We start from the raw sequence: 25,377 nt of genomic DNA on the forward strand, positions 1-25,377 counted from the left end.
CTGATGAAAATGTAATGTTGCTGCCACTTTGGAAACAGTCTGGCAGTTCCTCAAAAGGTTAAACTAGAAAAACAATTGTTCTAAACTTATTTGAGAGAGAGTGCACAAGTGGGGTAGAGGGACAGAGGAGAGGGAGGGAGAGAATCCCAAGCAGGCTCCATGCTCAGAGCAGAGCCCAATGTAGGGCTCGATTGCACAACCCTGAGATCATGACCTGAGCTGAAATCAAGAGCCGGCCACGCACCTGGCTGAGCCACCCAGGTGCCTGCCCCTCCTCAAAAGGTTGAAAAAAACAAAACAAAAACAAACAAAAAAGGTTTATTTAGCAGAGTTACCATATGAACCAGCAACTGTATTTACAGGTATATACCCAAGAGAAATCAAAACATGTTCACATAAAAAGTTGTTCATTACACAAAAAATAACCTCACAATGGATGAAAGACCTCAGTGGAAGACAGGAAGCCATCAAAATCCTCGAGGAGAAAGCAGGCAAAACCCTCTTTGATCTTGCCTGCAGCAGCTTCTTATTCAAAAGGTCTCCTGAGGCAAGGGAAACAAAGACAAAAATGTACTAGGGGGACCTCATCAAAATAAAAAAGCTTCTGCACAGCAAAGGAAACAATCAGCAAAACTAAAGGGAAACCGACAGAATGGGAGAAGGTATTTGCAAATGACATATCAGATAAAGGGTTAGTATCCAAAATCTACAAAGAACTTCTCAAACTCAACACCCAGAACACAAGTCATCCAGTGAAGTAATGGGCAAAAGACATGAATAGACACTGCTCCAAAGAAGACATCCAGATGGCCATACAAATCAAAACCACACTGAGATACCACCTTGAGCCTGTCAGAATGGCTCACATTAACAACTCAGGCAACAACAGATGTCGGTGAGGATGCAGAGAAGAGGATCTCTTTTCCATTGCTGGTGGCAATGCAAGCTGGTGCAGCCACTCTGGAAAACAGTATGGAGTTTCCTCAAAAAAACTAAAAATAGACCTACCTTACGACCCAGCAATTGCACTACTAAGCATTTATGCAAGGGATACAGGTGTGCTGTTTCGAAGGGACATACGCACTGCCATGTTTATAGCAGCACTCTCAACATCAGCCACAGTGTGCAAAGAGCCCAACTGTCCACCGATGGATGAATGGAAAAGAAGATGTGGTATGGGGTGCCTGGGTGGCTCAGTCGGTTAAGCGGCCGACTTTGGCTCACGTCATGATCTCGCGGTCCGTGAGTTCGAGCCCCGCATCAGGCTGTGTGCTGACAGCTCAGAGCCTGGACCTGTTTCAGATTCTGTGTCTCCCTCTCTCTGACCCTCCCCTTTTCACGCTCTGTCTCTTCCTGTCTCAAAAATGAGTAAAACGTTAAAAAAAAATTAAAAAAATAGATGTGATACATACACACACACACACACACACACACACACACACATATATGTGTCTATTCATATTCATTCCATGGAGTATTACTCGGCAATCAAAAAGAATGAAATCTTGCCATTTGCAACTACGTGGATGGAACTGGAGCGTATTATGCTAAGTGAAATTAGTCGGAGAAAGACAAAAATCATATGACTTCCCTCGTATGAGGACTTTAAGAGACAAAACAGATGAACAAAAGGGAAGGGAAACAAAAATAATACAAAAACAGGGAGGAGGACAAACACAGGAGACTCATAAATATGGAGAACAAACTGAGGGTTGCTGGAGGGGTTTTGGGAGGGGGGATGTGCTAAATGGGTAAGGGGCATTAAGGAATCTACTCCTGAAATCATTACTTCACTAAATGCTAACTAATTTGGATGCAAATTTAAAAAAATAAAAACTAAAGATACAACAAAAAGAATAACGCCCCGCGCACCACCAAAAAATTTCTCAACCCAGGAAGCCTCTGGTTTGGGGATTCAGGAGATAAGGACCTTCTAGAGAAGTCAGAGCTATGGACTGAGTTGGCTGAAAGCTAAGCTTTTCACAGGGAAGACCTTAAAGTGGCAGCTAATTTCATGCCATAAGCTTAATTCCTTTCTATAGGGATCTACAGAAAATCCCTTGTTATTCTTTAGTAAGCTTCATCAGTTTTAGATATTCTTACAAATTTTAGTTTTTGAGACCTTAATGATTTCTTTAGGACATAGTAGCAGGACAACGCCTAGCACTCTCCTTCATAGAAGACTGATCAACAGAGTGTCATGTTACTCGCATGAAAAGTTCCCTAATACAATGTGACTCATTTATAAGAGGTCTAGAAAAGAAAGTAATTTTCAGTGTCTCTTCAGCCACAAAAAGGACCAGTCAACAGAATGTTCTAGTTCCCCTGACGGGTATAGCTGTTTAATGAAACCTGCATGTATATTATATAGCTTTTGTGACTGACAGAAATGAGTTGGTCAGTGTATCTACCTCATTGCTCCCACTTAGGATTTACAATGTGAGTCCTACAAAGGAGGGTGAGAGTGGGATGACATTAACTGTTCCGCTTGAAAAACAGTTGGGGTTCCACTAACTATCAATAAGTTAGAATCCTGAATGGCACATTAGTCTTTTCTGAGATAGAATTGTGAAATCTCTGAAAGGCTGATTAACTCAAGTGAGTGGAAAAAGAAAATGAGTTTCTGAACTTGCAATGGTAGGAGCACTGTGTTACCAGGTAAGACCCTGACAGAGCAGCCATTTCTCCTTTTTCACTGGCGTGTCTTTTCCTTCACAAAATCCAACAAAGAGAAAAGTCCATTCCCTTGAGAAGGACGTTTGCATAACGACCTGCTAGTCATTCTTGATGAAGAGAATAAATTGCACACTTGTAATTACAAATTACAACTAATCACCATTAACATAACCCATTCTCAAACTCTCACTGAAGGGTTGAGACTACAAGAGAAAGTCAAAATTCAAGATGAAATGATCACTCAAAGTGTGCAGAAGTTTGAAACACGCTGAAAAATATTAGCAGGGACTCACACAACTGTATGCCAACGTTCACAGCAGAATTATATACAATAGCCAAAAGGAGGACTAAACCAAATGCTCACTGTGGTATATATAAAATGTTGGCTTTTCTTAGATTCTCACAATATTTTTATTTAAATCTCACTACAAACATCAATGCTTTATGAATTCAATCAACTTCGTCTATATAGAAGAATTACATCACTAGTAGCAAGCAGGAACAATATCAACCAAATATTTTGATCAGGGAGATTTCCATATGATCAGTGAAATAAGGATTCCTTTCAGTAGGACAGGCATTAAGAGATCGACTTACCATACTTACCTTTAGCAAGTTGCTCTGAAGATCTTGAATTTGGGCTGCTTGATGTTTGATGGTTTCTTCTTGCCTGGCATTTTTAACCTTTAGCCTAAAATGCAGATCTTAAGATAATTATTCTCACACATAGTTTTAAAACAGTACCATGTAATTTCTGAACAAATGAGGGTATTACAGAAATTCTTAAAATTGTATCAAGAGGAAGATTTGGGAACTGGACCAATTTTCTCGTGTTTTGTGGTAATGGTGCAAAATTGAGAGATAAGATGCCAAAATTTTGCATTTCAAAATAGCTCAAAGCTGGAATTTGTATCCAGCTTAACAATGATATACTGGCATAACTAATACATTTCTCATAGTACACTCCTTATCTGCTTTATAAATAATCAAGCTATTTTCTGTTAGGTTTAAATTATACTTTAGCATATGACCTTTCATCTTCTCAGCGTATCTTACGGCCTCTGCATGTCGTTCCTGTGCTTCTTGCAACTAAAATAAAGAAAAAAAATAATTTTAAATACCGACAATCTAGTAGAACACCATCACCTGTTTCTGTAACTAAATGTTTTTGTTTTTTGTTTTTTTTTTTTTTTTTGACTTGAGAGAAACAGAGAGGGAGAGAGCACACACAGGTGGGAAGGGAGTCAGAGGGAGAGACAGAGAAAATGGCAAGCAGGCTCCAAGCTCAGGGTGAAGCCTGATGTGGGGCTCGGTCTCATGACCGGTCTCATGATGTGGGGTTTGGGATCATGACCTGAGTGGAAATTAAGAGACAGGACCCTCAACCAACTAAGCCGCCCAAGCGCCCCTGTAACTAAAATCTTTTTGGAACCAGCTACACCCTTCTCTACATGCTGACTGACGGCTACTTTGAGGTCATAACAAAAGAGTTCAGCTTCTACAACAGAGGCTATGGCCTACAAAGCCGAAAACATTTCAATGCTGTTACAGAATAGTTTACCAATCTTACTCTCCTACAAAAACATAACGTTGTTAATGTTTTTAAATTACATATGATCAGATAAACATAAAAATATATCTACTGGTCAAATGGAGGAAATATAGGAATTTACCTTATGGTAAACATTTCTGTTTTCATATTCCAAGCACCATATCAACTATGATTTTTAAATATTCACATAGGTGAATGACATTGCTATTCTCGTGATTATAAAACTGAACATGCTGTTTTCAGTGACTATGAGATATTTCATGGAAGAGTTTGACAAGCAGTATCCTAGTAGGAGCCAGAAAGCCTGGGTCTGAATTCCCAATTCTGCTGGTTATGAGCTGTAAGACCTTGAGCACACTACCTAAAACTTCCATGTCTCAGTCTCTGCATCTGTAAAATGAAGGTAATAACAGCACCTACTGGGGTACCTGAGTGGCTCCGTTGGGTCAGCATCTGGCTCTTGATTTCGGCTCAGGACATGATCTCAGGGTCATGTGATTGAGCCCCACATTGAGCTCTGCGTGAATAGCGAGGAGCGTGCTTGGCACTCTCTCTCTCTCTCTCTCTCTCTCTCTCTCTCTCTCTCTCTCCCTCTCTCTCTCTCTCTCAAAATAAAGAACCTTATAAAAGTGATCTCAAACATAAATAATAATAATAATAGGATCTACCTCACTGGGATCTTGGGAATATAAAATTAGGAAATAATACATGAACAACTTAGAAGGGTACGTGGCACATAGCTCTAAGTGTATGCATTTAGCCTGATTACTGTTGCTGTATTTTGTGTTCCAATACAATGTGATAGTTTAGGCAGGTGGCATGCCAATACAAGTGGTCCCCTATACAAATTATACTGAAGTTATTCTTCATACCACCGCAAGTGGCAGCAAATGGGGAGCATTAGGCCCAGAATCTCTCCTCAGTACTTCACACAACTTTCGCCAATGCCACTAGCAAACAGTACTTTTTTTTTCCCACTTATAATACTTTTAACTAACTCCCTCTCTATACTACTTAGTGGGCTCACAGACTACAGTACAAATAGCATCTCCTAGATTGAGTAATAGATGCTTTACATGACCATCAGAGGCAAGGGAAAGCCACTGACATGGAAATAATCGAGTCTTGCTAAACCAAAGTTCCTCAATCATTTCATGTCCATACTGTTTACATTCGGCTGCTTTAGCAGGTACTCTGATGAAGAGATTAAGGCTTTGTGGTAACAACATATCAGAAAAGCTGGCCCCAGAGCTTTGCAGTTGGTAAAGTGCCATAAATCTGTAAATCCCAGCACTGGCTGCATAAGGAAGAAAGATTTCAATTTCTCCTTTTCTATTAACCATTTGCTTAACTTTTGAAGTGTTGTCCATCTATCACGCTGCTTCTCCCCTTGCAGTGGGCTTGAACATTCTTTAATGTATCGTCTCATCCACAGATTCAAGGTTTCTTCACTTATTTCCTTCTTTTACACTAAAATCTAACTTTCACTCCTATCATTCCACTAAGATATTTTGAGGGTCATCAAGAACCTCTTTTTTTTTTTTTAATTTTTTAAGGTCTTTATCCTGCTTCACTTCTCAGCAGCAGCTGAGAAAAATGACCATGCCCTCCCTCTGCTCTTCTAACCCCACCTTATTTCTGAAGGATGGCAACCCCTGACATTAAATCCTTGCCCCTTGATATCTGTGTTTTGAACTGCTCTTAAGGCTTCAAAACCAGGTTCTCTAATTCACATTTCCAGCTTTGACCCCTTTACCTAGGCCATGTGTACTTTTCGTTCTTGCGTCTAGGTGCTCATAGACAACATCTTCAACCGCACACTCAAAAATCATTATTTGACATGGATTACCTTTGTAGACAGCTAATCGTGTACATTTTATTGGGACTCTTTTCGGTGTTACTTTGAGTGTGTTTTTCTTATTGAGTCTTAGGAGGCACCCTTACCCTTAGGATGCTGACCAGCATACTTTGTCTCGCTTTTCATTTATAACACAATACTTATCACAAGGGCTGGGTGATCACTGGTTTGCCTTGTTTCCTTTTGAGTAATTTCTTAGTCCATAGAGATCTCAACTTATGGAAGTCTTCTGAAGTTCCTTTCAGATGCATACTTGACTATATTGTTAGGAAGGTTAAGTTGGCTAGAGCTACCTCTTCTTCCCAATCCAGATTCTTCACCTCAAAACTGTGTGCATCAAATATCTTCACCCAGGTAGCCTCTGGTTTGGGGATTCAGGAGATAAGGACCTTCTAGAGAAGTCAGAGCTATGGACTGAGTTGGCTGAAAGCTAAGCTTTTCACAGGGAAGACCTTAAAGTGGCAGCTAATTTCATGCCATAACCTTAATTCCTTTCTATAGGAATCTACAGAATCCCTCGTTATTCTTTAATAAGCGTCATCAGTTTCAGATATTCTTACAAATTTTAGTTTTTGAGACCTTAATGATTTCTTTAGGACACAGTAGCAGGACAACGCCTAGCACTCTCCTTCATAGAAGACTGATCAACAGAGTGTCATGTTACTCGCATGAAAATTCCCTAATACAATGTGACTCATTTATAAGAGGTCTAGAAAAGAAAATAATTTTCAGTGTCTCTTCAGCCACAAAAAGGACCAGAATGTTCTAGTTCCCCTGACGGGTATAGCTGTCTAATGAAACTTGCATGTATATTATATAGCTTTTGTGACTGACAGAAACGAGTTGGTCAGTGTATCTACCTCATTGTTCCCACTTAGCATTTACAATGTGAATCCTACAAAGGAGGGTGAGAGTGGGATGACATTAACTGTTCCGCTTAGAAAACAGTTGGGGTTTCACTACATATCAATAAATTAGAATCCTGAATGACACATTAGTCTTTTCTGAGATTGAATTGTGAAATCTCTGAAAGGCGAATTAACTCAAGTGAATGGGAAAAAAATGAGTTTCTGAACTTGCAATGGTAGGAGCACTATGTTACCAGGTAAGGCCCTGAGGGAGCAGACATTTCTACTTTTTCACTGGCATTTCTTTTCCTTTACAAAATCCAACAAAGAGAAAAGTCCATTCCTTTGAGAAGGACGTTTGCATAATGACCTGCTGGTCACTGTTGATGAAGAGAATAAATTGCAAACTTGTAATTACAAATTACAACAAATCATTATTAAAATAACCCATTCTCAAACTCTCACTGAAGGGATGAGATTACAAGAGAATGTCAGAATTCAAGATCAAATGATCACTCAAAGATTGGGGACATTTGAAACACGCTGAAAAATATTAGCAGGGACTCACACATCTGTATGCCAACGTTCACAGCAGCATTATTAACAGTAGCCAAAGGTGGACTAAAACTGAGTCTCAGTGGGATATAAAAAATGTTGCTTTTTTAGACTGTCACAATGTTTTTATGAAAATCTCACTATAAACATCATTACTTTATGAGTTCAATCAACTTCGTCTATATAGAAGAATTACATCACTAGTAGCAAGTAGGAACAATATCAACCAAACGTTTGGAGCAGTGAGATTTTCCATAGGATCCAAAACATTCTTATGTACTACTACTATTGAAATAAGGATTCCTTTTCAATAGGACAGACATTAAGAGACCGACTTACCAAACTTGTCTTTATCATGTTGCGCTCAAGATCTTGAATTTGGGCCGCTTGATGTTTGATGGTTTCTTCTTGCCTGGCATTTTTAACCTGTAGCCTAAAATTCAGATCTTAAGATAATTATTCTCACACATAAATTAAAAAAAAACACCATATACTTTCTGAAGAAATGAGCGCATTGCAGACATTCTTAAAATTTTGTCAAGAGGAAGATTTGGGAATTGTGCCATTTTTCTCATTGTGTTTTGTGGATAAGGTGCAAAATTGAGAGATAATATGCCACAATTCTGCATTTAAAAATAGCTCTATGCTGGAATTTGTATCCGGCTTAACAATGATATACTGGCATAACTAATACATTTCCCATACTACACTGTTTATCTGCTTTATAAATAAACAAGTTATTTTCTGTGAGGTTTAAATTATACTTTTGCATATGATCTTTCATCTCCTTAGCATATCTTACTGCCTTTGCATGTCGTTCCTGTTCTTCTTGCAACTAAAATAAAGAAAAAAATAACTTTAACTACTGAAAATCTAGTAGAACACCATCACCTGTTTCTGTAACTAAATGGTTTTTTTTGACTTGAGAGAGAGACGAGAGAGAGAGCATGCAGAAGTGGGGAAGAGAGACAGGGAGAGACAGAGAAAATGGTAAACAGGCTGCAAGCTCAGGGCAAAGCCTGATGTGGGGCTCGGTCTCATGACCGGTCTCATGATGTGGGGATTGGGATCATGACCTGAGTGGAAATTAAGAGTCAGGACGCTCACCAAACTAAGCCGCCCAAGCGCTCCTGTAAGTAAAATCTTTTTGGAGCCAGCCACACTCTCCTCTACATGCTGACTGATGGCTACTTTGAGGTCATAACAAAAGAGTTCAGCTTCTCCAACAGAGACTATGGCCTATAAAGACTAAATGTTTCAATACTCTTACAGAATAGTTTACCAAACTTACTCTCCTACAAAAACTAACACTGTTAATGTTTTTAAATAATATATGATCAGATAAATGTACAAATGTATCTACAGGTCAAATGGAGGAAATATAGGAATTTACCTTATGGTAAACATTTCTAGTTTCATATTCCAAGCACCACATCAACTATGATTTTACATATTCACATAGGTGAATGATGTTGCTATTCTCATGATTAGAAAACTGAACATGCTGTTTTCAGTGACAACAAGATATTTCATGGAAGAATTTGAGAAGCAATATCCGAGTAGGAGCCAGAATGCCTGGGTCTGAATTCCCAATTCTGCTCATTATGAGCTGTATGACCTTGAGCAAACTATCTAAAACTTCCATGTCTCAATCTCTGCATCTGTAAAATGAAGGTAATAATAGCACCTACTGGGGCAATTGAGTAGCTCAGTCGGGTCAGCATCTGGCTCTTGATTTCGGCTCAGGACATGATCTCAGGGTCATGTGATTGAGCCCCACATCGAGCTCTGCATGGACAGCGAGGAGCCTGCTTGGGATTCTCTCTCCCTCCCTCTCTCTCTCTCTCTCCCTTTTTCTCTCTCTCCCTACATGCCCTTCCCAACAATCTCTCTCTCTCTTTCTCTCTCTCTCTCAAAACAAAGGACCTGTGGACAGGTCCACATTGTCTGTGGACAATGCTCACAGACTACGGTACAAATAGTACCTCCTTGACTGAGTAGTAGATCCTTTACATGACCACCAGAGGCAAGGGAAAGCCACCTACATGGAAATAATCGAGTCTTGCTAAAGTTCCTCAATCATTTCATGTCCATACTGTTTATGTTAGGCTGCTTTAGCATGTACTCCGATGAAGAGATTAAGGCTTTGTGGCAACAGCATATCAGAAAAGCTGTCCCCAGATATTTGCAGTTGGTAAAGTGCTATAAATGTGTAAATCCCAGTCCTGGCTGTGTAATGAAGAAAGACAAATTTAGCGTGCTTTATCATAGTGAGAGGGAAACAAAAACGAAACATTTGATTGAACATTTCTCCTCTATTTGATTAAGTGCTTTCGTTAATAGTTTTACTAATATAAGTGTGTGTGTGTATATAGAGATATACACACATTTTTTAACGTTTATTTTTTGATACAGAGCACGAGTCTGAGTGGCGCAGAATGTGAGGGACCCAACAGATCCAACACAGGCTCTGCTGACAGCAGAAAGCCCGATGCAGGGCTCCATCTCAAGAACGTGGAGATCATGACCTGAGCCAAAGGCAGACTCTGATCGGACTGGAGCCAGCCAGGCACCCCTCAATTTAGCATTTCATTTCTTAGCATACATTTAGAATAAAAGCTTTGTTATACCAATGTTTCCAAGAATAATTTATTGATATGGTATAAAGTACTTAATTTTATCGGAAAAACTGTTAAGTTAAAATATTTTCAATTTATACAAGGATAAGTACCACACGTATCAAATATTACTATCCCTTAAATTTATACTTAGGAAGACGAAATTACCTGTCATGAAAAAAATAAAAACACTGTCAAATAAAGGACTAAATTGTTCTGCACAGGCTAGATGACAAGAGTCAAGAGAGTTAAAGCTAATGGGAGTTAGAACAGTCAGAGAAAGTTCATTGGAAAGGAGACTGTGAGCCAAGTCTGAATAACATAGGTTTACTCAAGAGGAACAGAAACTAAAAAGACAGTAAGGACAGCATGAGTAACGGCTGAGAGATGGTGGAATCAACCCAATTAACTCAGAGGATAAAATCTGATGGCAGAGACATTAAAAACAGATGTCCACACAAGGACGACGTGAATGTTCATAAGCAGCAGTATTAATAGGCAAGAAGTGGACACAACCCAAAGGTCCATCAACTGATGAATGAACAAGGGCCTTAACCCACAATGGAGTACTGTTGACAATAAAAAGAAATGAAGCACTGATATAAGCTGTAACCAACACAGATGAACCCAGAAAACATTAAGGGAAGCTAGCTAGTCCCAAAGGACCACACATTGTGTGACTCCATTTATATGAACTATTCACAAGAGGCAACTCCATTGAGACACCAAGTAGTAGACTGGTGGTTGCCTGAGGCTGGGGGCAACGGGTAAGGGTTTCCTTCCAGGGTGAGGAAAACATTCTACTTGATGGCAGTGATGGTTGCATGAGTGTACACAGAGACAGTGAACTGTGCGTGGCGAATGGGTGACTTTCATGGTATGTGTATTGTACCTCAAAAAAGCTTTAAAAAAACCCAATGGCAGGACACAGAGAATGTTCTTAATTCTCGCTTTTGGGCGTCCATACTATACATGATCTGAATATTTCCGTGCTTTGACAATATGTCTAAAAGGCAAAGAAAATGAAGGAAATGCCTAAGTTCAAGTGGTTTGTTAAGTGATCTTTCTGTACAAGTCATCCTGAAATCAATACACATTCTTCCCAAAAGGGAAGATGAGAACTAAGACAATTATCTGAAACATTCCATTAAACATTATCTTCTGATTTGATCCAGCTCGCCTCATCACGGTAATAGAGATATCATTAAAAACATTGTTTAGTAGGGGACAAAAGTCTTTTGGGGCACCTGGGAGGCTACGTCAGTTAAGCATCCAATTCTGGCTTTCAGCTCAGGTCATGATCTCACGGTTCATGAGACTGAGCCTCACATCGGCTCTACACTGACAGCATGGAGCCTGCTTGGCATTCTCTCTCTCTCCTCTCTCTGCCCCTCCCCTGTTAACATGCACGCACACACTCTCTCTCACTCTTTCTCTCTCAAAATAAATTAAAAAACTGTGAAAATAATTTTAAAGAACGAAAGAAGTCTCTCAATTTCTGTGAGGAAGGATACAAAAGCCTCAACTTTCCTAAGAGTATTATAAGAAAACAATGTATAACACAAATAGTAGAAGGGAAGGCAGAGTTTACGAAATAAATGCATTGTAAAGATACTAAAATCATAATAAATTAATTATAATGAAAATACCAAAGAAAGCGGTCCATGGACATTAGTATCCTAAAGCACTTTATATGATTTAACCAGCTATAAGTTAGCTGTTGACAGGTTACATTTATTACATACCTGACTTCTGATTTGACCTAATTTCTTCTTGAGATCCTGTGTTTCATCTTTCAGACGAAGATGGGACGTAACCTCTGGGGAAGCCTCTGACATAGACTGTTTCTTCAGAGTATCAGCCAGTTCTTGTTGAAGTTGTCTCGCAACTACCTAATAAGACATTTCTGTTACTGATTTTCTAAATCATCTTATTATTAAATTATGTTAATAATAGACAACTCTCACATACGTACTTTAAGAAATATCAACACATACATCAGTTCACCGTCTTTTTGTAACACACACATTCCTGTTCACTGAATTCAGTTAAAGACACAAAAGGTGTTATCTCCCTGCCTAGTTCTGATTTTTTATGGTGTCTCTTTCCAGTCTTAGCACGACAATTTCATCCTGCAACATGTGGTTTTTATGCAACCGATCTTGTGTTTTCTCATGATTATCAGAAAGCTAAGTAAAATAAAGCATATTTTCAGATAGCACTCAATAAAATGGCAGTATCATGATTTTCTTTGAAATGAGAGTATAATCTATGTTTAAACAATGAAAAGGTTGCAGGGGGTGCCAGGGTGGTTCGGTTGGGTAAGTGTCTGACTCTTGATTTTGGCTCAGGGAATGATCTCACATTCTGTGGGTTAGAGCCCCGCATCAGACTCTGTGCTGACAGTCAGGAGCCTGCTCAGGATTCTTGCTCTCCGTCTCCCTGCCCCTCCCCTGCCTGCATTCTCTCTCTCTTTCTCTCTCTCTCTCTAATGAATAAAGAAACATAAAAAGAAGGAAAGGTAGGAAGGAAGGTTACAGTAAGTGAATATCCAACTGGAAAAAAATAAAGTTGGCTCCAAATCTCACATTTTAGACAAGTATAAGTTCCCAAAAGTTCAGAACTTTAACTGAAGATAATGAAGGCATGAAAGTAAAAAAGAATTTGTGAGAAAAGTATTCAGAATCTCAGAATTGGAAAAGCCTTTCTCTGATTTACAACAAACCCACAGGCCTGAAATAAAAGATTAATAAATCTGACTACACTTAAAAATTGAGTTTCCAGTAGATATCGAATACAGCTACCTCACAGTAAAATCCTTAGCTCTGCATATACTAGGACAGATCAAATTTCCTAAAATTCTTCTTTCCTGAGACTATTTCATAGATATCTACTTTGCTACCATTTCTATAGTCAGTTATAAGAATTATATCTATTCATAACTGACAAATCTAGGCACTGTACTATAATAGAGACACTTCTACATACATCAATGAACTCATTTGGTTATCACAATTCTAGAATGGAGAGATTAAAACGGTGAGCTGCAGGACTCTCCCCAGGTCTTCTCACTCCACAACTAGTGCTCTTGCACCAACCACTGCCACTTCTCTAGTGTAAATACACAAGTACAAAAGAAGTCTTGGATTTCAAAACACTGATAGGAAATAAGGTGACATTTATACATCTCTTAGAAAATCATGAGATTATTTACCGCTGCAATAACTTGTATTTCCTCTTCATGTTGAAAACAGTAATAAATATAAAAGAGGGGAAGTACACTCAACTATTTTATTAGGAATAAACTACCTAGCAATAAATTATCATTAAGTATATACCACAGCATACCATTGTTATCAAACGTTCCTTGTAATGAAATAGGATGCTACTTGAAGCAAAACTGTTACTTTTCTCAAAAGTAGGAGACTTGATGCCGAAAATATGACCAGTGAACTGGCTACACTCGTCCTCCTGTCCATTAGCGGAAGTGTTCAACTAACCTAGTAATATATCAAGGCAGTGAAGTAACTGTTCAAAACCAAAACACATATTGCCAGTAGAAATAGTTTTGAGATTAGGGAAAGCTCATCAATGCCTACAGAAAGTAATAAAAGCCTCTCCTTTGGATGAGGACATTATGAATGTCACTAGTTGTTGCAGACAAATGCATTTAATCAAGAATATTATTTTATCCAGTGAAGCAAAAATGCCACCGTCCCCCATGCTCCTCCGCAAAATATATGTGCTTTTAAAATCCTCTATAGTTTCCATGATGAACAGAGTTCAGTTTCATATGTACATATATATGTAGAGAGAGAGAGAGAGAGAGAGAGAGAGAGAGACATAGAAAAAAATAATAATAACTAAAAAATAGAATGTATACAAATACATACACTCATGTACTTCAAAATAACTAAAAAAGATATTTTAGGGGTGCCTGGGTGGCGCAGTCGGTTAAGCGTCCGACTTCAGCCAGGTCACGATCTCGCGGTCCGTGAGTTCGAGCCCCGCGTCGGGCTCTGGGCTGATGGCTCGGAGCCTGGAGCCTGTTTCCGATTCTGTGTCTCCCACTCTCTCTGCCCCTCCCCCGTTCATGCTCTGTCTCTCTCTGTCCCCAAAAAAAATAAATAAATAAACGTTGAAAAAAAAATTAAAAAAAAAAAAAGATATTTTAGAATTAGTTTTCTTATGAGCCATTTCTAGCTCCTTTTGCTTGCAAAGGTGATTGTTTAGACTTCCATCTTGTAAGACTTTGGCCTTCTGTTCTGGAGAAAGTTGCCACTGAGTGTCACTGCGCTCTTCTACAACCTGGAGACACATTTCATTATGATTCTGGTCTCATACTGTTAAAAAAAAAAAAAAGGTCAAAAGCTGAGGAGGAGAACTTTAAAAAAATGTTCAAAGGAACATGATCCCATGTTTTAATTTATTTTAAACCTAAATAATATATATTGAGTCATAGGGATACTATAAAATATATATGTATAATATACCAAACTATGTAATATTGATGGAAGTACAGTTTTTATCAAAAACTGATTTACCTGATTTTTTGCGGCCTTCCATTCCATGTTTAGCGTTCTCAGAGCGAGTTCAACTTGTTGTTTTGTTTCAACATCTTTCTTATATTCGTCTTCTTTTCTTCTTAACTTTTCCCTAATTTTTTCATATAACATATCAGCATTTCTTCTTTCTTCTTCTTGTTTTAAGGTACATCTGCAATTACATGTGCTTCTTTTAAAATTTGCTTTGTTAGACATAAAAAGTTCATTTTATGATCTGGTTCCACATAAGTTGGCTTATTATCCAAATGAAAAATTTCTATGTTCTCCAATTGTTTTCCTTGTAGGGCTCATGTTTTTTTTAATTTCTCGGTTCAATCTCTTCCACACCATATATACAGTTGAAAAGAAGCCAGGAGAAAGCATTATGCAACTTAGTTTTAGTCAGTAATAACTCTGATAGATGTTGTAGGAAAGGAAAGTTGAAATTATTCAGGAAAGTTAGAGTTGAAATTTACCCCTTTTCCCACAGGTATAACTATTCCTCCATAAGATAGATAATTCAGTTACTCATTAAAAAGAGAAGTTGCTGTCTATAAGCAAGTTTATCAATTCACTGGAAATAAAATTTCCACTTGAGGAAACCTTACAGATACCTCTAAAAATGATGTGCAGTGAAAGACAGCATCTGTGGATGTTGTTTCCACAACATACAGGTGCAGATTACTGTCATCCAAGACTAGGCTGACGAGTCTAATATCTGTTGCCTATACTTTTTGTTTCTTCTTCCACAACACTTGCAACTTACCTTGTTGATGATTACCTACTTTAGGAATCACTTAAACATCCCTTCTAGGGGCGCCTGGGTGGCGCAGTCGGTTAAGCGTCCGACTTCAGCCAGGTCACGATCTCGCGGTCCGTGAGTTCGAGCCCCGCATCGGGCTCTGGGCTGATGGCGCGGAGCCTGGAGCCTGTTTCCGATTCTGTGTCTCCCTCTCTCTCTGCCCCTCCCCTGTTCATGCTCTGTCTCTCTCTGTCCCAAAAATAAAATAAAGACTTTGAAAAAAAAAAAAAAAAAAACATCCCTTCTAGAACAACACAGGATACGTATTAATTAAGTAAACAATAAAGAGTAATATGACCTTTCAGCATACACTTTTGAAATAATTTTATCTACCTATGACAGAGATGTTGAAAAAACTTCTCAGTAATCACTTTCTGTATTACTTTTTTTTAATGTTTATTCATTTTTGAGAGAGAAAGGGAGAGCCCATGCAAACAAAGGAGGGGGAGAAAGAGAGAGAGGGAGGCAGAAAATCCGAAGTGGGCTCTGCACTGACAACACACAGCTCGATGTGGGGCTCGAACTCACGAACCCTGAGATCATGACCTGAGCCAAAGTCGGACGCTTGAATGACTGAGCCACCCAGGCGCCCCCCTTTTACGTTGTTTAAATTTTTTATTGAGACAGAGATGACGCAAGTGAGCGAGGGTGGAGAGAGAGCAAGAGAGACAGAATCCCACGAGGGGCAGACAGAGAGGGAGAGACAGAGTGTGAGAAGAGGAGCTCAGCCGAAGCGGGGCTCGTGCTCACCCAAAGCAGGGCTCGAGCCCGCCCAAAGCAAGGCTCAAACTCACGAGATCATCACCTGAGCCGAAGCCAGGTGATTAACCAACTGAGCCACCCAGGCACCCCCACTTTACCTTTTAACCCCTGTATGTTAAGAAGCAAACGGAATCAATTTTGGCGAATTTTACTGTCTTGAGAAAAATGACCATTTTATACTCTGTTGGTAGGTACAGAAAGTAATATAAACTTTCCTGAGAATAATTTAAAAATATGGATCAAGACCTTTTGTAAAATTTTTATACTTTAACCAGATTATATTATATTGAAGAATTGATTCCAAGTAAGTAACCAGACATGTAGAAACAGATTTATATAAGAGACATTCCTGACAGCATTAATTAAAATACTGAAAGATGAAAAACAAGCAGAATTCAATCTCTTAAATAATGATGTTTCTTGGACTATGGTGGACTTTTATATGGCCATTAAAATTGTGATTTGGAATATACATTAAATTATTAGAAGTATTCACTGTTAAGAACTTGCTGTGTTATTTCCAAGAACCGCACACCTCACAACACTAAACAAGTATTCTTTCCGGGAAAATCCCATAAGGTAAGTCAGCAATTACAAAACTGCCCCTACACATCTGTAGTATAAAAGGAAAGAGCTGAAATATTTCCTTAAAGCCAAGATGCTATACCTCAAACTGTAGAATTCACGTTCCCATTCCACTTTTTGATGCTCTAACCGTGATATCATGTCTTTGGCTTCTCATAGCTCGTTTTGTAGTGCACTAACCATTTTGTCCATTTTTGTCACTTTTCCCGTAAGAAGTTTACAGTGATTTTGTTAAGTTTCCGTAATTTCTCATAGGAAACAAGTATATCTTGGATTTTCAAGAAGCCAGCATAATCTGCATCAGAGAAGAAACAGAAATAAAATAGATGAGTACTTTTTGCATATACAGGACTGTGCATCTTCAATTCACTCATTCACACATTGAATAAATATATACCTTCAATGGAAGATGTTATACTCTGCTCTACAATTGCAATAGAGAAGACCCCTGGCTCTCGATTAGCCTAAAGTCTAGTGAAGGAGAAAGACAACCCAAATGGTAATTCTAAATTCAGATAGTTCCTATTAGAAGACAGAGTTCTGTGATCATAACTTGATCTAGATTGGGCCCAAGGAAGATAGATGTCCCTGAGGAAGAGATAACTATACTGAGGAATGAAGGATGAGCAGGAGGCAATTAAGCAAAGGAGGAAGACAAGCACTCTCGACAGTCTAGAGCATGTGCCGAAGTTCCACTGTAATCTGCTTCTGGCCAAGGTGGGGTAACACGTACTGATTGATCTTCCTACCTGAAGCAAGCAAAAACAAAACGGACAAAATACAATTTTAACATGATTTTCAAGACGCGGAACTTCAGACAATTGAGGACAATGATCCCTGAAAACAAAACACGTTAGCCTAACACAGGCCCAAACTCACTGCCTTGAGAGAGTTTTCAGGCTACGAAACAAGATAAATAAATTATTTAAGTAGATTTCACCAGACTCCTTGAGTCATGGTGGCAAAACTGAGAGTCTGGTGAAGTCAAGGCAGATAGAGATGACAGGTCAGCATCCAGGAGAGGAGAAAGCAGGGCACAGAAAGAACCCTGGGCATCTGCACAGGGTCCCCTTTGGCTATTCAGCAGAGGAACAACCAGTGCATACCTGGAAGGAAGTCATCAAGGGAAAAAAATTCTGAAAAGAGTAGAGGAAACACTGCCTGGTGCTCCCACAGCACGAGGGACAGTATCTATTCACATTAGCTAAGATCGAAAAACTCATAATTTGCCTTAGGCTGATCACCACTCTGGATTCATCCAATAATTCGTAAGAGCAAGACTAAAGGATCCAACTGTTTGTAAGTAACTTAACTATATCTCCAAACAAAGCATGGAAAGATAACTAGAGGCATAGAAGCTATTGTTTTCAAAACCAAATAGCACTTACACAGATGTAAATTATGTTAGCCAGGAACAATACGATGGGTAGGAATAAACACATATTAGACATCACAAAAAAAGACTGAAGTTTAACATTGGAAACCTGGGAGAAAACTTCAAGTGGGAAATACACAGTTGCCCAAAGAGGCAGGGGAAAGGGACAGGAAAAAAAATGGCCTGAATCTTCCTAAACTTCATGAAAACTATAATCCCACTGACCCAGGAAGGATCTGTCTAGGAAAGAAGAAATGGAAGTCAACTCTTGTGATTTGCCTAAACTCTATACGATGTGGTATAACATTACTAGAAGGGAGACTGTGATGCTGAAGCCATAGACTATAAACCCTAAAGCAACCACTAAAGCAGCAAAACTGAAAAGTTCTAGCTAGGAAGCCTAAATATATAAGTGAATAAATGAATACATGAATAAATGAATACATGAATAAATAAATAAATGGATAAAACTGAATCATAAAAATTCCTCGATTAAAAGAAAGCGGAAAAAGAAGAGAACGGGAACAAGGAGCAGATAGGACAAATGCAAGTCAAACAGCATGATGACAGATTCAAATCAACTATCTCAAAAATCACAGTGAATGGAAACGGTCTAAAAGCCTCAACTAAAACACAGACTGTCAGAATGATAAAAAAGGAAGACTCAACTATATGCCACCTATACAAAATGCACTTTAAATGTCAAGACAGAAATTTGTTCAAAAGACAGAAGTATGACATACCACACTAACACTTGACCAAAGAAGGCTGAGCTAGAGTGGCTCTATGAATAGCAGACAAAACAGTTTCAAGCAAAAAATTATTACCAGCAATAAACAACAGGTCATTGTATAATCATAAAAGGGTCAATTAAGAGCAATCTTAAATGTTCATGTATCTGTTAATAGCTTCAAAGTACATGAAGCAAAAATTGATAAAACTGAAAAGAGAAATAGGCAAATTCACAATTATAGTCTGATAGTTCAACACGCTCAACATCAGCAAGGGCATAGTAGACTTGGCCGCCACTATTCTTCTCAAGGATCTATGGAACACTTACCAAAAAAGACTATGTTCTGGGTCAAAAATAAATCTTAATAAAGGAAGAAGTCAAGAGGCCTGAAGTCGTAATAGTGTGTTCCCTGACCACAAAGCAATCAAATCAGAAATCAAGCACAAAAATATCTCTGGAAAATACTCAACTATTTGTGAACTACAGAACACATCGAAATATCCCCTGGGTCAAAGAAGTAATGAAAAAAGAAGAAAAAATTAGAAAGGATTCTGAACTGAATGAAAATGAAAACATAGTAGAATTTGTAGAGTCCTGCTTTAGTAGCACTCACATGAAGACTGATAGCACTGAATGTATACATTAAAAAGGAAGAGGGAAGTGCGGTGCTCCTTGCTGCCTTTGTGGCTCCTCCCCCAGCTTCCCAAGGCACCCTGCCCTGCCCCGCCCCCCCCTGGCAGTGGCTGGAGAGCAGGTGCTTTGTTCACAGCCCACAGCAGGCACTTGGGTGGGTGGGGGCGGGGTCCGCCAATGCCGGGAATTGAAGGTGGGGGAGTAGCTGTAGGAGGAGACCCCCCTAGACTGAGGTGGGCATGGGCCGGGCCCCGGGTTCTGCTGGAGCGGGAGGCGGCGGCGGTGGCAGAGGCATGGTCCTTCTGGAAGGGAGAGCCCAATGCCTCTGCACCTGTCTCCCCTCCCTTCCTCTCCGCCCCTGCCATGGGTTTTGTGTTCTAGCTCCCCATCTTTTTCTCACTACCTACATCATCACCCTTCTTCCGACTTTGCTTCCCAGCTTCTTGCGACCCTTTCTCACACTTAAGCCTCAGTTACTCAGGCTCTTTTCACCCTAGTCTTGCCGGAGGCTTCATATGCCAGCAGTCTCTCTCATGGGATGTCCCCATCCTTCCCCTCTCCCCACATCCTATTCTGGGCTGCTGGCAGCCAGAAATCCTTCCTACTGCGTTTACCAGCAGTTTCCACCTGGCCCTGAAGCTTGGCGCACATCAAGTCCACCACACCCACGCTGAGAACGACCCCTAAGAGAACCACTTGTCCCATGGTGGTATTGGACAATGTGTTCTCGATTTTCCTCTGGTTGCTCATTTTAGTCTGAATATGTGTTACTCTCCACCGCTATACTTTACAAACGTATGTTTTGGTTGCATGACAAGGAGTGAGAAATGAGCCAGAGACCATTCGCAGGTAAGGAGAAGATTTAGACATTTAGGATTCAAGGCGGAAAGGAGAAACAGAATGTTAAGTTCAGATTCCTCAAAGTATTTTGATATCTTTTGTGATCTGAGGAAGTGGAGATTACTGACCCTACACAGATTGACATTTTGGGAGAAAATTTCATGATGCTTGATTTGCTCTTGGAGTAACATGAACACAAGTTCTCAAACCTGCATATTCTCTCAGTTGGAACCAGCTGTATATCTGAATGTTCACTTCCATCAGAACTTGTATAAGAGGAAGAATGGGAGTCTGGTTCAACAAAAATGACTACGTCCGGGACGTGAAAAGGGTCATTCTGTTTCCTAATAGTGTATGTGGCCGTTTTAGTGGGCACAGATCAGGATTTTTACAGTTTACTTGGAGTATCCAGCACTGCAAGCAGTAGAGAGATAAGACACGCTTTCACGAAGTTGGCATTGAAGCTACATCCTGATAAAAAACAAAACAAAAAAAAAACAAAAAACAATAAACAAACACGAATAACCTGGGGTGCCTGGGTGGCTCAGTCAGTTGAGCGTCCAACTTCTGCTCGCTCAGGTCATGATCTCACAGGTCGTGTGTTAGAGCCCCATGTCGGGCTCTGGGCTGATGGCTTGGAGCCAGGGGCCTCCTTTGGATTCTGTGTCTCCCACTCTCTGCCCCTAACCCACTTGCATTCCATCTCTGTCTCTCTCAATAGTAAATAAACACTAAATAAATAAATAAACAAATAAATAAATAACCAACCAACCAACCAACCTACCAACCAAATGAATAATCCTAACGTACAGAGTGATTTTCAAAAATAAATAGAGCATATGAAGTACTCAAAGATGAAGATCTGTGGGAAAAGTATGACAAATACGGAGAAAAGGGACTTGCAGATGATCCAGAAGGTGGCCCGTATGAAAGCTGGGATTATGATCGTTATGATTTTGGTATTTATGATGATGATCTTGAAAGCATGACATTGAATAGAAGAGAAGTGGATGCTGCTGTTCATTCTGGAGAACTGTGGTTTGTGAACTTTGACTCCCCAGGATGTTCACACGGCCATGAATTAGATCCCACGTGGAGAGACTGTGTTAAAGAAGTAGATGGATTACTTTGAATTGGTGCTGTTAACTGTGGTGATGATAGAATGTTTTGCCGAATGAAGGGAGTCAATGGATCTCCCAGCCTCTTCCTTTTTAGGTCTGGAACGGCCACAGTGAAATATCACGGGGACAGATCAAAGGAAAGTTTGGTGAGTTTCGCCATGCAGCACGTTAGAAACCCAGTGATGGAATTATGGACAGGAAATTGTGTTCACTCCATAGAAACTGCTTTTGCTGCTGGTATTGGCCAGCTGATCACTTTTTGTTGCAAAGGAGGAGATTGTTTAACTTCATAGACACGACTCAGGCTCAGGGGCATGTTGGATGGTCTGGCTAATGTAGGATGGATGGACTGTGCCACCCAGGACAAACTTTGTAAAAGTCTGGATATTATCACAAGTACTACTGCCTATTTTCCTCTGGCGCCACATTAAATACCAGAGAGAAAAGCAGCGTTTTGTTCCTTAATTCATTGGATGCTGGAGAAATATATTTGGAAATCATGCATAGTCTTCCAGATTTTGAGCTACTTTTGGCAAATACACTAACGGATCGATTGGCTCATCATCGGTGGCTCTTATCGTTTAGTTTTGGAAAACATGAAAATCCAAATGATCCTGAGTTGAGGGAACTAAAAACTCTACTCAAAAGTGAACATATTCAAGTTGGCAAGGCTGACTGTCCCTCTGTGCCAGACATCTGTAGTAATCTCTCTGTATTTCAGCCATGTCTAGCAGTATTTAAAGGACAAGGAACCAAAGAATATGAAATTCATCATGGAAAGAAGATTCTATATGATATACTAGCCTTTGCCAAAGAAAGTGGTAATTCTCACGTTGCCACACTTGGACCTCAAAATGTTCCTGCCGATGACAGGAACCGTGGCTTGTTGATTTGTTTGTGCCATGGTGTCCACCATGTCAAGCTTTATTGCCAGAGTTACAAAAAGCATCAAAGCATCTGCGTGGTCAGCTTTAGTTTGGTACACTAGATGGTGCGGTTCACGAGAGACCCTGTAACACGTATAACATTCAGGCGGATCCAACAACAGTTGTATTCAACCAATCCGAGGTTCATGAATAAGAAGGACATCACTCTGCTGAACAACAGATCTTGGAATTCATAGAGGATCCTAGGAACCTTCAGTGACCTCCCTGACACCCACCACTTTCAATGAACTAGCTACACAAAGGAACCATGATGAAGTCTGGATGGTTGACTTCTACTCCCATGGTGTCATCCATGTCAAGTCCTAATGCCAGAGTGGAAAAGAATGGCCCGGACACTAACTGGACACTTACTGTGGGCAGTATAGACTGCCAACAGTATCATTCTTTTTGTGCCCAAGAAAATGTTCAGAGATACCCTGAGATAAGACTTACCCCCCACAAAACCAAATAAAGCTTTTCAGTATCACAGTTACAATGGCTAGAAGAGAGATTTGGGGCATGGGATTTCGACCTCAAGCATCCACAAATCTGATGACTCAGACTTTCGATGAAAAAGTTATACAAGGGAAAAATCACCGGGTGATTGAATTCTATGCTCCTTGGTGTGGACCTTGCCAAAATTTTGCTCCAGAGTTTAAGCTCTTGGCTAAGACGATGAAAGGAAAAGTGAAAGCTGGAAAAATAGACTGTCAGGCTTCGGCTCAGACATGCCAGAAAGCTGGCATCAGAGCCCATCCGACTGTTAAATGTTACCCCTATGAAAAAGCAAAGAGAAACATTTGGGGAGAGCAAATAGATGCCAGAGATGCAAAAGCAATCGCTGCCTTACTAAATGAAAAATTGAAAAATCTCCACACTCATGGAGAGAGAGATGAGGATGAATTTTAATGATGTGAAGATGAAGAAAAAAGAGAAAAGGAATTCTAACCCATGACATCAGAGGAACATCTTTGTAGGATGTTGCTACATTCTGGGTCACAATAAAGGTACATTATCTCGGAATTGTAACTGCACCGTCTGAATTCTGTACAACATTGGTATAAATGAATGGTCTGCAAGCTTTTTCTGTAAAAGGCCAAACTGTAACTATTTTAACCTTTGTAGACCATGTACTTGTGTCACATAGTACTTTGTTTTTGCTTTGTGTACAACCCTTTAAAAAATCTAAAACTTGTCTTACCTCAGGGCCATACACAAACAAGCCAAGCCACATTCAGTCCACGGGCCATAGATTGCTGACCCCTGGAAATGATACTAAAACTGCCTGGCTCAACCAGGAGCCTGCTCTGTCAAGTACATACATGTCTAGGGTCTATTCCTTAAAGTTTTGTGGCTGGCCTGGAAGGAAATAATTTGGTATTTATTTACCTGTCTGAAAACTTGTGTGAAATGGATTGTGGCCATAGTGTAATTAAAAAAAACCACACCCACCCACCCCCCCCACAGACACACACAATGTGGCAAACAGATAGCCTATTTTCATGGTGTATTATAGTAAAGAGATTTTCTTCTTTTTTCTTTCTAAAGGTTGAAGAACTGATTTTAATTTTTCACAATTGAGAAAAATTTTGGTAAAATAGCGCCAATAGATTTCTACAGCATCTAGAAGGAGAAGAAGCAGCAGCAGCAGCAGGAGAGGAGGAGGAGGAGGAAGAGGAGGGAAGGAGGAGAGGGAGAGGGAGAGGAAAAGGGAGAAGAAGAAGAAGAAGAAGAAGAAGAAGAAGAAGAAGAAGAGGAGGAGGAGGAGGAGGAAGAAAGAGTAGGAGGAGGAGGGGGGAAAGAGGAGGAGCAGCAGAAGAGGAGGAGGAGGAAAGAGGAGGAGGAAGAGGACAGAGGAGGAGGAGGAAGAAGAGGAAGAGGAGGGAAGGAGGAGAGGGAGATGGAGAGGGAAAGGGAGAAGAAGATGATGAAGAAGAAGAAGAAGAGAAGAAGAGGAGGAGGAGGAGGAAACAGGAAGGGGAAGAGGAGAGAAGGAGGAGAGGGAGAGGGAGACAGAGTGGGAAAGGGAGAAGAAGAAGAAGAAGAAGAAGAAGAAGAAGAAGAAGAAGAAGAGGAGGAGGAGGAGGAGGGGGAGAACAAAGTAGGAGAGGAGGAAGATGAGAGGAAGAAGAGGAAGAAGGGGATGAGTAAGAAGAAAGGTCTGAAATCTATGACATTGGGTTTCACCTTTTGAAACTAGAAAACGAAAACAAATTAAACCCAAACCAAGCAGAAGAAAGGAACTCAAAGATAAAAAATCACATGAAAGAAAGCAGAAAAATGATAGAGAATAATCAGTGAGACCAAATGTTTTCCGGAGGTGAAAAAAAGGGATCAATTTGTACCAAGACTGATCCCAAAATGAAGAGAAACAAGGGAAGTATTAACAATATATCAGAAATTAGTAAATGTAACACTACTGGAGATTCAGATACTAAAAAAGGAACAAAGTAATATTATGAACTTTATATAATTAATTTGACAACTCAGATGCAGTGGGTAAATCCCATGAAAGACAGAGATTATCAAAGCTCAATCAAGAATAAGGGGTGCCTGGCTGGCTCAGTGGGTAAAGCTTGTGACTCTTGATCTCTGGATTGTGAGTTCAACCCCCACTTTGGGCTCTGTACTGACAGCTTGGAGCCTGGAGCCTGCTTCAGATTCTGTCTCCCTCTCTCTCCGCCCCTCCCCAACTCATGCTCTGTCTCTCTCTCAAGGGTAAACATTACCAAAAAATTTAAATTTAAGATATATTATTTACAACTGCACTGAAAATAAAAAATAATCACAGTTAATATCATAAAAGACAGAAAGACCTATACACTAAAAACTACAAAAACTGAGAAAATTTTAAAAGACCTCTATCAAGGGAGAGATATATACTCTGTTCAGGGGTTAAAAAATTCAATATTGTCAAGAAGTCATTTATGTGTGGGACATAAACCCACA

The 25,377-nt window shown here is 39.8% G+C and overlaps 1 protein-coding gene and 1 pseudogene across 9 annotated transcripts in view; one reads left to right on the forward strand and one right to left on the reverse strand.

Moving 5' to 3' along the window:
- LOC106984159 (ankyrin repeat domain-containing protein 26-like) overlaps positions 1-25,377 on the reverse strand; it is a 197,336-nt gene that overhangs the window by 55,880 nt on the left and 116,079 nt on the right. For 4 of the 9 annotated variants that reach the window (XR_008292947.1, XR_008292943.1, XR_008292946.1 and 1 more), the window contains exons 13-16: positions 16,883-17,095; positions 14,652-14,823; positions 11,853-11,999; positions 7,829-7,922 (exon numbers count right to left, since the gene is read on the reverse strand). The exons of 3 other annotated variants lie outside the window; for them this stretch is intronic. The gene's annotated coding sequence lies outside the window, so the exon portion shown is untranslated. Of the gene's footprint in view, positions 1-7,828; positions 7,923-7,983; positions 8,325-9,702; positions 11,114-11,852; positions 12,000-14,651; positions 14,824-16,882; positions 17,096-25,377 lie in introns of those variants that run through there. 2 more of the 9 variants (XR_008292944.1, XR_008292945.1) reach the window with 2 other exon arrangements.
- Positions 20,665-23,429, forward strand: LOC106987927 (dnaJ homolog subfamily C member 10-like; annotated as a pseudogene).

The sequence above is a fragment of the Acinonyx jubatus genome, chromosome E4 (assembly GCF_027475565.1).
Source record: "Acinonyx jubatus isolate Ajub_Pintada_27869175 chromosome E4, VMU_Ajub_asm_v1.0, whole genome shotgun sequence".
Taxonomy (NCBI): Eukaryota; Metazoa; Chordata; class Mammalia; order Carnivora; family Felidae; genus Acinonyx; species Acinonyx jubatus.